This window comes from Nicotiana tomentosiformis, chromosome 10, assembly GCF_000390325.3.
Source record: "Nicotiana tomentosiformis chromosome 10, ASM39032v3, whole genome shotgun sequence".
Lineage (NCBI taxonomy): Eukaryota > Viridiplantae > Streptophyta > Magnoliopsida > Solanales > Solanaceae > Nicotiana > Nicotiana tomentosiformis.
The window spans coordinates 17,065,027-17,080,070 of NC_090821.1; positions in this window are offsets into that span (position 1 = coordinate 17,065,027).

The following is a 15,044-nucleotide window of genomic DNA, read 5'->3' on the forward strand; positions in this document are numbered from 1 at the left end:
TGAAGATGGTCTGGGCCAATTCTACACTGCTTTAATCTTCTTCACATCTACCTTGATCCCCTCACTCGACATCACATGACCCAAAAACGCCACAGAATCAAGCCAGAATTCAGACTTTGAGAATTTTTCATACAACTTCTTCTCTCTCAAGGTCTGGAGCACGATCCTCAAATACTACTCATGATCTTCCCGACTGCGGGAGTACACCAAGATGTTGTTAATAAACACAATGATGAACGAATCAAGATAAGGTTGGAATACAATGTTCATCAGGTGCATAAATGCTGCTAGGGCGTTGCTTAGCCCAAAAGACATCACAAGGAACTCGTAGTGACCATACCGAGTCCTAAAGGCAGTCTTTGGAATATCCGAATCCCAAACCTTTTGTTGATGATAGCCTGACCGCAAATCAATCTTTGAGAACACTCTGACACCCTGTAGCTAATCAAACAAGTCATTAATGCGTGGTAATGGATACCTGCTCTTCACTGTAACCTTGTTCAACTACCGATAATCAATACACATGTGCATAGAACCATAATTCTTCTTCACAAGCAAGACCGGAGTACCCCCACGGCGACAAACTAGGCCGAATGAAACTGCCACAACCCCAATTTTACTCTGTAGGATGTCGTGATGGTACCCAGTCTCTACGATTAGGTAAGCCTAACAGTTAATAATAACTTGACGGAAATAATTAACAAAATACTAAAAACAAGTCTGAATAGCTGATATAAACTCATGAAAATAGAATCAACAACAGTACACTCCCCAAAACTGGTGGAACTGAGTCATAAGCTCTACAGAGAAAAACTAGAGTAACTACTACATCACTGTCTAAAAGAAAACACAACAGAAAATAAGAATAAGGGAATGTGATTTCGAGATCTGCGGACGCGGAGAAGGTATACCTTGAAGTCTCCGTAAAGAAGCTAACAGATGATCTCTAATGACCGACATGAGTAGACGTACCCGGATCTACACAAAAATGTGCAAAAGCATAGTATGAGTACACCACAACGGTACCCAGTAAGTATCAAGCCTAACATCGGTAGAGTAGTAACGAGGCCAGGTCAAGAACTAATAAACAATATGATAATGTAATAAGGACAAATAATGGAAAGCGGAGAAATAACTAATACGGAACAATTAATAACATGAACTAATACCGAAATTGTAAGCACAAAAATAACATAAAGAAATTAGTTAGAGAGAACTACAATGATCATATATGGACAATAACTGACAAAAACAAGTAATAACAAAACAATAAGAATAACAATGAAGTACCGCCTCATGTACAATAAGAATCACCACCGAGGTACTGCCTCGTGTATATATACAGGAATCACAACCGAGGTACCGCCTCGTATTCACAATTCATAATCTCAATCACAATCATTCCTTATATCACCGCGTGAGCCTTACATTTGAAATAGGTTTTGAAAATAGTTTTCCCGAAGCAGCTGCACGCACTTTAGCCCACCTTATGACGCCGCGTGGCTTCACGTAGTTCCCCTACAAGAAACACGTACATAAGTACCACTTTATACCACCACATGCACATTAACCCCAAGCCTTATACCGCCGCATGCGCGTCAACATCACATCACAATAACAACTCGCACCACAAGTGTCCATATATCATAACTTGCCAACTATCAACAATATCAATGTTTCCACAACAATGGCCCATGGCTCCACCACAACGTGTACAAGATTGTCAACAATAACAATGAATCTAAAATTCTCAACAAGAAAGATATCTTAACAATTATCAACTTCGCTTCAAAATGATACGACTTCCACAACTTCAACACCAATAACTCAACAATAAGAAAGATAACGTGTATCTATGAACCAAATACTATTAACTCACAATGGAAGGAATATCATGACTTCAAAGGAGAATAATACCAACGAAAGTGATAACTAGTAACAATGACTTCAAATAATGATAATTAGCAATGAAATAAATAACACATACAATGACATCAAGTAATGATAACCAACAATAAAAGAGATGACACGTATCAAATTAAGGGCAACAAGTTCAGAGAAATTTATCAAGTAGGATGTAGAACAATTGTTAAACAAAACAATTAGGGCATGTGAGGATAGACTAACACAAACAAGAATAGATTGACTATGAGAATTTAGAACATGATATGGTATTGCAATTAAAGCATTAAAATAGTCTAAGTATCCAAAACCGGTCAAATACCACGTACAACCCGTGTACCCACTCGTCACCTCGTGTACACGATTTTCACATAGCACAAATGAATCAATCAATACCAATCATAAGGGGTAGTTTCCCCCCCCCCCCCACAAAGTTAGACAAGATACTTATCTCAACTAGGATAATTCAACACTCATGAATAGCTTTTCCCTTAAAATTCACCTCCACACGGATCAAATCTAACCAATATCGACTTAATATCATCAAACAATGCTAAGAAAATCAATTACAATAGATAAAACTAAGATCTTTACACTTTTTCCAAAATGTCAACAAAAGTCAACCTGGGGCCCACCCTATCAAAACATGGGTCTAATGATAGATTCCGACTACCCATGACCCCACGAGTTCATATATGTGATTGGTTTCATAATCCGAGCCCAAATCGACTCTCAAAACTCAATTTCTTATTTTTCAAAAACTTGACAAGGTTTCACAAATTTTCACTTTGATTCACATGATTTTGATGTTAAAATCTAAGATATTTTGATGGAATATGATTAGAAATATATTAGAATCACTTATCCAAAGTTTGTAGATGAAAATCTCCTCTCCAAATCGCCTCCTACCGAGTCTAGGGTACAAAAGTGAGAGAATGTTTTGAAAAATCCTGTCTCCTAACCCTTTGTAACAACTGTAGTTGTCGCATTTGTGATACAGGGTTCACGAACCCTTGCAATTGTGGACCAGGGCTCGCATTTGCAAACCCTGACAGCCTCATGCATCATCGCAATTTCAAGAAAAGGCTTCGCAATTGCGAACTGGCCATCATCGCAAATGCGAGCTAAGGCAAAATTTGGCAGACTGAGCAAATGCGAAGGGGAAGTCGCACGACATCTAAGTCCCCACTGTTACCTTCGCAATTGCGATGCTGGTACTCGCAATTGTGATACCTGAGCACCAGCAACACCATTCGGAAACATGTTCGAAATTCATCCGAGCCCTCGGGCTCCAAACCAAACATCCATACAAGTCTAAAAGCATCATACGGACTCGCTCGTGTGATCAAAACACAAAAATAACATCAAAAACTACGAATTGAACGCTAAAACACATGAATTTTAAAATAAATTTCAAGAATTTCTAAAATTACAACTAAACGCCCGAATCCTATAAAATCTACTCCAAACAACACTAAATTTTGCAGACAAGTTCCAAATACCAAGTCCCAAAATCAAATTCTGAGCTCGATAGCTAAAAGTCAACCTATGGTCAAACCTTTCAACTTCAAATTGCAAAATTTTGGCAAATCAACACAAATCAACCTACGAACTTCTGAAATCAATTTCGGATACACGCCCAAGTCTGAAATCACGATACGAAGCTATCGGAGCCATCAAAATACAGTTCCGAAGATGTTTTTACAAAAGTTAAAATTTTGTTAACACTTTCTAATTTAAACTTTTAAGTCAAGAATCAAGGGTCCAAATCAACCTGAAAGCTTCCCAGAATGAAACTAACTGACCCCGAAAGTTATAAAATCATAAACACACATGTGTGAAGTATCAAAAGGGGAAAAGGGAAGCAATTACACAAAATGACTGATCGGGTCGTTACAGAAACCCTTATCAAGCAATTCATGCAACTGCTCTTTTAACTCCATCGACTTCATTGGGGGCATACAATATGGTGGAATAGAAATAGGCTGTGTGCCTGGCAACATGTCAATACCAAAATCGATATACCTATCGGGCGACATGCCCGGATGATCCGGTGGAAATACATATAGAAAGTCTCTCACTACTGGAACTGACTCAACGGTTGGAGTATCAGTACTGACATCTCTGACAAAGGTTAGATAAGCATCACACCCCTTCTCGACTTTTACACCCCATATTTTCGTACGTGAAAGTACGCCATAAATAAATTGATGAAAGTTCGGGATGAGATTATTTTGGGATTATAAGTATTATGATATTTCAAACAAGTGATAAGTAAATTCGTGAAGGTGAGAGGGTAAGTGAATCGAAGAAAATGAGTCTGTTCGAAGTTTGGCGATTTGTGATATAATACGGTCCAAGCTATAATACTTCGTATTTATGGACTAATGCCATACAAGGAACCACATGACCATGATAAAAAGATGTATAAAGTGTGTTAAAAGTGAGTAGTATTATATGTAATTTGAGATAATTTTTAATTATGTGAATAATTAATTAATTGTGGGGATAATTATGGTATTAAATTAGATTAAGTAGATAAAGATTTCTTTTAAGTGGGCTGCCACATGGCACTAAACTAAGCCACGGTGGCCCAAAAGTTCATGATGAGTCATGACACATGAGTGCCTTGATTACACGTAAAGGTCTTTTTGGATAATTACATTTGCTTGGTCTCTTTATTTGGTAATGTAAGAGAAGTTATTTGCTTGGTCTCTTTATTTAGAAAATAAGAGAAGTTATGGCATACTTAGAATTGGACCAGCAACGTCTACTAAGCTTGCTAACGATGGAGCCTCAAAATATTTCGTTTGAATTTCATAATGCGATAAAGCATGAGATTTGCGTTTCTAAGGGAGTACAGAACAATCTTTCTCAAGAATATCATACGGATTCTTCCCTACTTCGATCCGCCGTTACGTGTTTTATCGCGATTGACGTATGTTAGAGGGATTTTCAAGAGAATCGGCTCAGGTATGTTAAGGCTATACCTTTTTTCTTTTGGCATGCTCCATACGATACAAACGAAATGAGTAAACGTATAATTTTCATGAATGACTCTATTCATAGAAGTATTAGGGGTGTCTATATTATTGATTCCCCAGGTGAATTATTATTATATCTTCTGTTCATAGGTCTCAAAAAAATACGTATTTGATAAAGTTTATCCGAAAGGCATAATGGTCCTATTACGTTCCGAGAGATTTTATTGATGTATTTCATATGCATTTCATTCATTTATACATGTACATTGACCCATAAACAGATGGCGTTATATACGCGTATATATGTACATTATATGTATATGAGATATGGAAAAAGGTTACGGTGTTATATACGCACTACCACCTGATCAGCTGGTATACGTTGATAATTTGCCCACAGTGGCCGACATGATATGATGGGATACCCTCAGAGGCTTGATGATGTTATGAACGCATATACCTATGCATGGTAAGACATTTTATATGCATATGCATGACATTATAAATATTAAATGATTCACAGGGGTATTCAGACTTACATGTCGAGTCGTTTACTCCATGTTTCTCTCATGTTCATTATTTACTGATTTTCATTCCTTACATACTCGGTACATTATTTGTACCGACGTCTCTTTTGCCTGGGGACACTGCGTTTCCTACCCGCAGGTCCCGATAGACAGGTTGAGATTCCTCCAAGTAGGCTATCAGCTCAGCGGAAGATGTTGGTGTGCTCCATTTGCTCCGGAGTTGCTTATTTGGTTAGTATGATTTAGACATGTATTGATTTGTACGTCGGGGCCCTGTCCCGGCCTTATGATGTTTATGTACTCTTAGAGGCTTGTAGACATATGTCATGTATATGAAAGATTGTATGGCCTTGTCGGCCTATGTTTAGTGTACGAGTGATTATTTTGGCCTTATATGCCCGTACGTCATATGTATAAGTCAGTATATCAGGTTGGGTCATTTTATGTCAAGTGTTCTCTCTCATGTTTTATTCTTGTTACCTCATATGGGCCTTCTGGCCCATTTACCCATGTTGATGTAATGAGAAAGATACGTTACGATGGTACTCGGTTGAGTAAGGGAACCTGGTGCCCGTCGCGGCCCATTGGTTTGGGTCGTGACATCAACCATCCGTTGAGCCTTTAGAAATGACACAATCTTGCTAGGAACATAATCCAAAGCACCCTCCACTCTAACCGTGGCAACCCTGGCATCGCCAATGTCATAGTCTTGGCGTGACAATCCAGAATAGCATGATAGGGCGAAAACCAGTCCATGCCCAAGATAACATCAAACTCTACCATACAGAGTAACAATAAATCAACTATGGTCTAAAAATCACTAATAACAACTAAATGCGACCGATACACACGGTCCACAAAAATAGAATCTCCCACAGGCATGGACACAGGAGAACTCAAAGAATCACGAGATATATCTAAATACAAAGCAAGGTAAGATGTCACATATGAATAAGTGGATCCCGAATAAAATAAGACTAATGCATCTCTATGGAAAACCGGAACCATACCTATAATGACTATGTCTGAAGCAACTGCCTCTGTCCTACTTGGAAAAGCATAGAATATGGCTGGCCTCCCCCCTAGGGAGACCTCTACCCACCCTTCCCCCACCCCTAACTATCTGTGCGGGTAGAGTAGCAACTGGGGCAGCAATCATGGCCTGAGAAGTCTGTGGAACCGACCGAATCCTTGGAGCCTGAGTGGTCTGTGGAGATGCACCCCTCTTGAATCTAGGGAAGTCTCTAACCAAATGGCGGGTATCACCACACTCAAAGCAAGCTCTCAGTGGGCATGGCTGCTGGGACTGGCTAGGGCCTAGTCGACTGGACTAACCGTTGAAGGCACCCCGTGCAGAAGGTGCACTAGAAAGTGGCTGAGCAAAGTATGCAACCTGAGACCCCGGAATAACTAGAGCACCGCTAGAAGATGGAAGTGTTGAGTGAACTGGACGGCTCACATAGCCCTTACCATGACGGGTTGTAGCTACAGCTTGGCCATCACTAAATCCTCCCGTAACTCGAGGCAACTTGGCATTCCTGTTCTTTCTCCCACGACCCCGTATACCCTCCAACCTCTGTGCAATATCTACCACCTACTGATATGGGGTATCTGTCTCAAACTCTCGAGCCATGCTGAATCTAATACCATAGTTGAGCCCCTCGAAAAATCGACGAACCCGCTTTCTGACTGTAGAGACCAAAGTAGGTACATGTCTAGACAAATCACTGAATCTGACTGCATACTTTAACACTGTCATAGTACCTTAGTGAAACTGCTCAAACTTCGCGCGCCATGCATCCTTAAGGGTCTGAGGAACAAACTCTCTCAATAACAACTCTAAAAACTGAGTCCATGTAAGTGAAGTTGCATCGGCTGGGCTACCCTCCTCATATACTAGCCACCACTGATACGCTGCTCCTAACAGCTGGAATGTAGTAAAGCAACTCCGCTCGTCTCCACTATACCCATGGCGCGGAGAATACGGTGGCACTCCTCTAGAAATCCACGTGCATCCTCTGAAATCAAACTACTGAAAGTAGGAGGGTGATACTTCTTGAACCTCTCAAGTCTAAGCTCCTCCTCCCCAGATCTTGCTGCCCTAACCACGGGCTGAACCGGAACATCAAGTTGTACTGGTATAACCTCTGGTACCTTATCAACATGGACGCACTGCTATGGGGTACGGGCCGCATGAGTCTAAGCTCCTCCCTTAGACTTAGATGTGGCTGGTGCAAGTGGAATCAACCCCGCCACAGCTAAGGTACCGAACATGCTCAAGAACTATGTGAGGGTCTCCTGAAGTGCAGGGGTGGCAGGCGCGTCAGGTGCTTGTCCCCTAACTAGAGCTACTGGTGGCTCCTCTATCGCAGCTCGGGCAGGTGCTCTGGCTGCACCACGTGCCCCTCCTCTGCCTCTACCCCGGCCCTGACCTCTTGCGTCTCTAGCAGGGGCACGTGTGTCGGATCATCGGATACAGCAGTGCGTGTCCTCACCATCTATAAGAGACTAGCAATATAAAGATTCAGAATTTCGAAGTCAACAAATTCGCACGATAAGAAATCAAGGATGTGAAGTTTCCTAATAGTTCTGTAGCCTCTCAAAGATAAGTACAGACGTCTCCGTACTAATCCGCAAGACTCTACTAAACCTGCTTATGATCGTAACACCTATGAACCTAGTGCTCTTATACCAACTTATCACGTCCCAAATTTCCCTCCGTAGGATGTCGTGATGGCACCTAGTCTCTATGACTAGGTAATCCTAACAGTTAGTAATAACTTGACAGAAATAATTAACAAAATACTAAACCAAGGCTGAATAACTGATATAAACTCCTAAAATAGAATCACAACAAATACTTTCCCAACACCGGTAGAACTGAGTCATAAGCTCTATGGAGTAAAAATGGAATATCTACTACATCACTATCTGAAAGAAAATACAAGAGGAATTAAGGATAGGGAAGGTGACTCCGAGTCCAGTGGACGTGGAGCAGCTATACCTTCAAGTTTCCCCAAAACAACAACTCAATCAACTCTAGCATCTGCATGGGCAGACGTACCTGGATCTATACAAAACAATATGCAGAAGCGTAGTATGAGTACTCCACAACGGTACCCAGTAAGTATCAAGCCTAACCTCGGTAGAGTAGTGACGAGGCCAGGTCAAGACACCTACTAGGATATAAATGAACAGAATGAAAATAGAAGAAGGCATAATAATGGAAAGCGGAGAAATAACCGATACTAAACAAGATAATAACATGAACTAATACCGGAATCTAAGCATGGAAACAACATAAAGGTATCAATAAAACAGAACCGCAATGATCATATACGGACAACAACTGTTAGAACAGGGAAGAACAAAACAACAAGAATGTTTCTACCAAAACTCTTTGCAACATGAGATAAACAACAAGAATCACAACGAGGTACCGCCTTGTGTACAATAAAAATCACAAACGAGGTACCTCCTTGTATAATCATGAACCATAACCGAGGTATCGCCCCACATTTCTAAATTTCAATCACAATCTTTCCTTATACCATCGCGTGAGCCTTACATTTAAAATAGGTTTTGAAAATAGTTTTCTAAAAATAGCTACATGCACTTTAGCCCACCTTATGACGCCGCGTGGCTTCACGTACTTCCCCTACAAGCAACACACACATAAGTCCCACCTTATACCACCGCATGCACATTTACCCCAAGCCTTATACCGCCGAATGCGTGTCGATATCACATCACAATAACAACTTGCACCACAAGTGCCCATATATCATAACTTGCCAACGATCAACAATATCAATATTTTCAGAACAATAGGCTACGACTCCACTACAATGTATACAAGAATATCAACTATAACAATGAATGTAAAGTTCTCAACAAGAAAGATATCTAAAAAATTATCAACTTTGCCTCAAAGTGATACAACTTTCACAACTTCACTATCAATAACTCAATCAATGAGAAGGATAACCTGTAACTACAAGCTAAATACAAATAACTCACAATGAAAGAAATAACATGACTTCAAATGAGAATAATAGCAACGAAGAGATAACTTGTAACAATGACTTCAAATAATGATAATTAACAATGAAAGAGATAACATGTACAATGACTTCAAGTAATGGTAATCAACAATGAAAGAGATGACATGTATCAAATAAAGGGGCAATAAGTTCAACTAAAGCATGAGAGCAATTTATCAAGTAAGATGTAGAACAAATGTTAAACAAGTCAATTAAGGCATATAAGGATATACTAACACAAACAAGAATAGGTTGACTATGAGAATTTAGAACATAATATGGCATTTCAATTAAATCATGGAAATAGTTCAAGTAGCCTGGACCGGTTAAATATCACGTACAACCTGTGTATCCACTCGTCACCTTGGGTACACGGCGTTCATATAGCACAAATTAATCAATCAATACCAAACCTAAGGGTTAGTTCCCCCACATAAAGTTAGGAAAGATACTTACCTCAACTAGGCTAATTCAACCCTCAGAAATATCTTTTCCCCTAAAATGTGCCTCCACACGGCTCAAATCTAACAAAAATTGACTTAATATCATCAAACAATGCAAGGGAAATAAATTACAATAGAAAAGCCAAGATTTTTACACTTTTCACAAAAATTCAAAAAAGGTCAACACGGGGCCCGCCCGGTCAAGATCCGGGTCCAATGGTGGATTTCGACTACCCGTGACCCAACGAGTTCATATATGTGATTAATTTCAAAATTAGAGTCCAAATCGACTCTCAAAACTCAATTTCTTATTTTTCAAAAACTTGATAAAGTTCCACAAATTTTCACTTTGATTCACATGATTTTGATGCTAAACGCTAAGATATATTAATGACATATAATTAGAAATAGATTAAAATCACTTACCCAAACTTTGTAGATGAAAATCCCCTCTCCAAATCGCTTCCTACCGAGTCCAGGGTTCAAAAGTGAGAATGTATTGAAAAATCTCGTCTCCCAGCCCTTTGTACCAGCTGCACTTATTGCGTGTGCGACATAGGGTTCGCATTTACGAACCCACATAATTGCGGACCAGGGCTCGCATTTGTGAACCCTGACAGCCTCATGCATCATTGCAATTGTGAGAAGAGGCTTCGCAATTGCGAACTCGACAACATCGCAAAAGGGAACAAATATTCGCAAATGCGAACTAAGTCATAAGACAGCAAACATCACAAATGCAAATGGGTAGTCTTAATTGCGACATATGAGCCCCCACTGTCACCTTCGTAATTCCGATGCTGGTGCTCGAAATTGCGATACATGAGCACCAGCAGCACCAACAGTTCAATACAATCCATTCCGAAACATGTCCGAAACTCATCTGAGCTCTCGGGGCTCCAAACCCAACATCCACACAAGTCTAAAAATATATGCGAACTCACTCGCGTGATCAAAGCACAAAAATAACATCTAAAACTACGAATCAAACACTAAAACACATGAATTTCAAAGTAAAGTTCAAGAATTTCTAGAATTACAAATAAACGTCTGAATCCTATCAATTCAACTCCAAATAGTATCAAATTTTGTAGACTAGTTCTAAATAGCATAACAGACCTATTCCTTGTCCCAATCAAAAATTTCAAACTCGATAGCTAAATGTCAACCTACGGACAAACCTTTCAACTTCAAATTGCCAAATTTTGGAAAATAACACAAATCAACCTATGAACTTTCGAAATCAATTCTGGACATACGCCCAAGTCCGAAATCACGATACGAAGCTATCGGAGCCATCAAAATACTGTTCCAGGGTCGTTTTCACAAAAGTCAAAGGGTCCAAATCAACCCGAAAGCTTCTCGGAACTATACTAACCAACTCTGCAAGTCAAAAGACCGTAAACACACATGTGTGAAGAATAAAAGGGGGTAACGGGGTGCAATTACACAAAATAACCGATCGGGTTGTTACAAATCTTGGATGGATGGAACAATTCGTTATTATTGCTACTAGGGACATCAACCCAACCACAACACTAGCTTTTTCCAAATCATGGAATGTTTTCGTAAGTCTTCGAGTCTCTGTTTCCTTTCCATGTAAAAGGAAAACTTCTTTTTTTGCTGAATGTTTATTTCCTTCGTTCCAGCTACTCATTGGAAATCACCACGGGTTCCAGGTCTGGCTTAATTGGTTAAGAAAATTCTGGATATTACTACTCCAAAATCCTGATGGTGGAATGAAATGGCTCCCAAATATGGACGGAAAGCCAAGAAGTAAGCAAAAATTCTTCTTTCTTTCAATCATATTCGTACAAAACAACTTAGGAACAATCTGTTAAATGCCTTTTTGCTCCACACAGGGCTTTTGAAGGGTTCGGTCGTGTGCCACAACATCGAGACTCTTGATGACCTAGCGGAAGCCGAAGGGGTGTTGCAAGATGACCTCAACTTGAGGCAAGTTCGCGCATCTGCTTTCGCTTCCGGTGAAGGCGCCTCCTCCAGGAGTCCCCAACCCAAAAAACAAGAAACCAAAGAGGAAGCATACCTCCTCAGCTTGGTGCTCAGGAGAAGAGAATGAAAGAAACTCCAACTGGACCGACCATATTGATGTTTTATACTTCAATGCCACACAAGGGAGGGGGGTGATTTGTGTGGTGTCCTTTTTTGCATGCACAGATTATAGAAGGACCTAGTTCTTCTATGTGTTCCTTACACAATAATTATGGAATAGTAAATGTAGAAAGTAAAGAACACAAGTATTTTACGTGGAAAACACCTGGCTCAAAAGGTGAAAAACCACGACCTACTTCCTAGTAGGATGTTTTTCAATACTCCACTAAATCACTGAGCCAAAAATAGTATTTACAAAACTCTCGTAAACCTAAGGATTACCTCTAACCCTTTGTGGAAACCAGTCTCAGGTTGTTGCGACAACTTCAAGTTAACTCTAACTTGAACAATACACTCAAAGTACCTAGTACAAATGCTTCTAGAGAAAGCTGAAAGGTACAACTCAAAAGCCCTACTACAATGAAACTAGAATAAAAGACAGATACTTGGAACTGGTTCTTCTATCTGCTTCATGTAGCTTCAAGTTTGCACACTTGAAACACACAGGAATTGCTTGCAAAATGCCTTGTTATTTGGCTCTCAACTTTTGTTTAACCTCAGCGTTTGTGCATACCTGTAAAAGAGAACATCCTGAATATATAGAGTTAGTAGAATGGGATTAACTAGAGTTCTAATGCTATACTCTTCCATGGTGGAAGAGTTCTAGTTATCTTGAACTTTTAACTCCTCCTTTATCTAGGATAACATTCTCTTCAAGTAAGGATCCCTGTTCCTTATCAATTATCCAACCTTTTTGTTCAGGAGATATTATATATAACCACTTATGCTTATCTCTTTCACGTGCATGCCTTGTACTTGAATCTGCCCATGCCCTGTGTATACTCTGTATGGACCTGGTTCATGCATGTGCTCTTTTATCAATCATCAAAACTTACTTAGGCCAGCAAATTCCTCCTTTTTGATGATGACAAACTTTGTGCTTTTCATAAGCATGAAACCTGTTTCAACTCAGCTCAACATCAACACAATCTTATAACACTTTCCATTTTAAAGTCACAAATCATCAAGGACCAGGTTCATTAGGTTATAAACATCACAGTCCAAAGCAAAAGCACAACCTATCTTCCCCATTTTAGCCTCATCAAAAAGTTTCATAATTAAGTTATATAACCAGATTTTAGCAGATCTTACTCATGGCCATTGAGGCTACTTCAAATGCAATCATGGAGTCAAGAATCACTTATCAATCTAAGGATATTAGCCATCTAAGAAACATCAACAAACAATTAGAGCAAAAAAAATGATTATCATTGATAAGAGTCATCCATAAAGAATATAAGGAAATAAAAGTATTGTACCATGAGCAAAAAGAGAAAAAAACATCCCATTCAGGTCATTGGTTTTCTAACTAGGCCAGGAAGGGTTTAAGGCTAGGAAGGACCAGTTTCTTGGTTTCTGTCTTGAAGCAGCTTCAAAATGTCATGTAGAATGCCTTCATTCTTCTCTTTCTCCTTTGCATGCTCAGACCTGAGAGCATCCCTCTCAGTTTCTACATCAGCCAGCCGCTTCTTCAGCCTCTCAATCTGAGCATCCTTAGCCATACTCTCCTACTCTAAGGCTCTCACTTTGCTATTCACAGGCACCCTCTTGGATGAACCAGGTTCTTTGGGAGCATCATGGACCTCATAGTCACAGGAAATTAAGGTGTTGGCCCCAAAGTGATATTTGCTTGTGCTAGCATTCTATTTCTTGAGGGGAACCTTGAAGTGAGCAAGCACAACAGTGAGAATGAACCCATAGGGTATGTCATGAGTTTTGGTGCCAGTGAGTACCCTATATGGAGCTGGATGATAAATCCTGGCCAGTTGATCTACCTCCCACTATCCAGGCACTCCATAAGGACCTAGTCCATGAAAGTTGCAATATGCCTTCTCTCTTGCCTGGGCAGAACAACCTTGTTGACAAATTCAAAGAGCAGTTTGTTGGGAGGCTTCGTCTCACTCTTGTATACAACCATGGGTTGTAGCTCTAAGCCCCTGTCAGCAAATTTCTTGGTAATGGCAAGGGAGGTAGGTAGGTTTTCTAGGCTTGGCCATTTCATCTTCTTGTAATCATTGTACTCTTCAGCAGGTACCCCTAGAATTTCTCCTAGTTCCTTGTCATCAAAGCTCACATTCACCCCTTTCACTATACTGGTTACCCTGCCATTCTTGATCTCACAATTAGCCAAGAACTCCACAATTTTTGCTTGGGCTAGTTTTCCTTCCAACTGAAGGACTATGTTTTTCCATCCCTGAAATTCTAGCTTTTCCAGCAGCATCACCATTCCTTCCTCCTCCAAGTACCTGAGGAGTCTACCCTTCAAAATTGTTCTCTTGCCAAACTTCACCATCTTGTCATGTTCTTCATCAATTTCCTCTTCTTGCTCACTCTCTTCTTCTTCCACTACTTGCACTTTCCTAGATTTCTTGGCATACCTGGTTCTTTTTCCCAAGGTAGAAGACTCTGTATTAATAGGCTTTGAATTGGACTTATTTTTGGAAGTCTTTCTTTTCTTTTCTTTTGGAGTCGCAACCTCCACCTCCTCTGCCTCGTCTTCATCGTGAAAGGCCAGGTCCATCTCCTCAATTTTAATTGCCTCAACCGGGTCACCCACTTTCTTCTTTCCTTTTTCCACAGCTTTTCTTTTACTCTCTTTTAAGGCCCTTTCAAGTTCAGCCTCACTCTGCTTCCTCTGACTTCTTGTAACTCTTCCTATTGTAGGAGAAGTCTCTACAGGGATATAAGCGACAACCTTTCATTTATTGTGTCCCCTAGCAGTTCTAGGGATTTTAACTCCTGAACTTTTCTTCTTCTTTGGATTGTAGCTATCAGACACCTTTTTCAGTAAATCTTTGAGGGGTTCCTTCATAGATGGAACATGTTCTTGGAACCTCTTCCTCAACCTAACCAGCCCCTCAGTTGCACTTGCATCTCCAGATCCACTACTGTTGCACCCTATTTTGCACTAGTCAAAACATGATTCAACTTGTGGTTTCTCTGTTGTTGATGAAATAGAGTCGCCACCTAATG